The following is a 483-nucleotide window of genomic DNA, read 5'->3' as shown; positions in this document are numbered from 1 at the left end:
CTTGCAGCGCCAGGGGGACGCGCTGGCGTTCGGCAATGAGCAGGGAGAGACCAGGGTGCCTAAAATGGCTGCCGTGCACTTTCCTGTGTGTCGCGCTGGGGAGAGACAAGATGGCGCAGATAATGTTCAGTTTGCAAGCTAAATTTCCACAGTCCTCCCTTTTAACATGTCTCGCAAGCTTGTCTAGTTCGGATCTATCCCCATAATACTACGAACTTCCATCTCATACAGAGCTTTCATTCGTTCCGCTTCAAAGTTCAAAGTCTTAGGGCAGATGCAGTTCATAAAAAGCGAACATAAAGGTGGCAGACACTGAATCCCCAAGCAGCATCCACATAGTATCACAATTGGTATTAGGATAAATGAAAACAGCCTCCATCCCCAACTTCTAATAGTGTCCCAAAACCAACTCCCCAGTGACCATTCTTCTTGCTCCTGATGAACCTCTGCGGAAAGTCTGTGGAGGTGTTCAATTGCTTTGTA

This window comes from Triturus cristatus, chromosome 2_1 (genome assembly GCF_964204655.1).
Source record: "Triturus cristatus chromosome 2_1, aTriCri1.1, whole genome shotgun sequence".
Lineage (NCBI taxonomy): Eukaryota > Metazoa > Chordata > Amphibia > Caudata > Salamandridae > Triturus > Triturus cristatus.
This window is presented reverse-complemented; position numbering follows the sequence as displayed.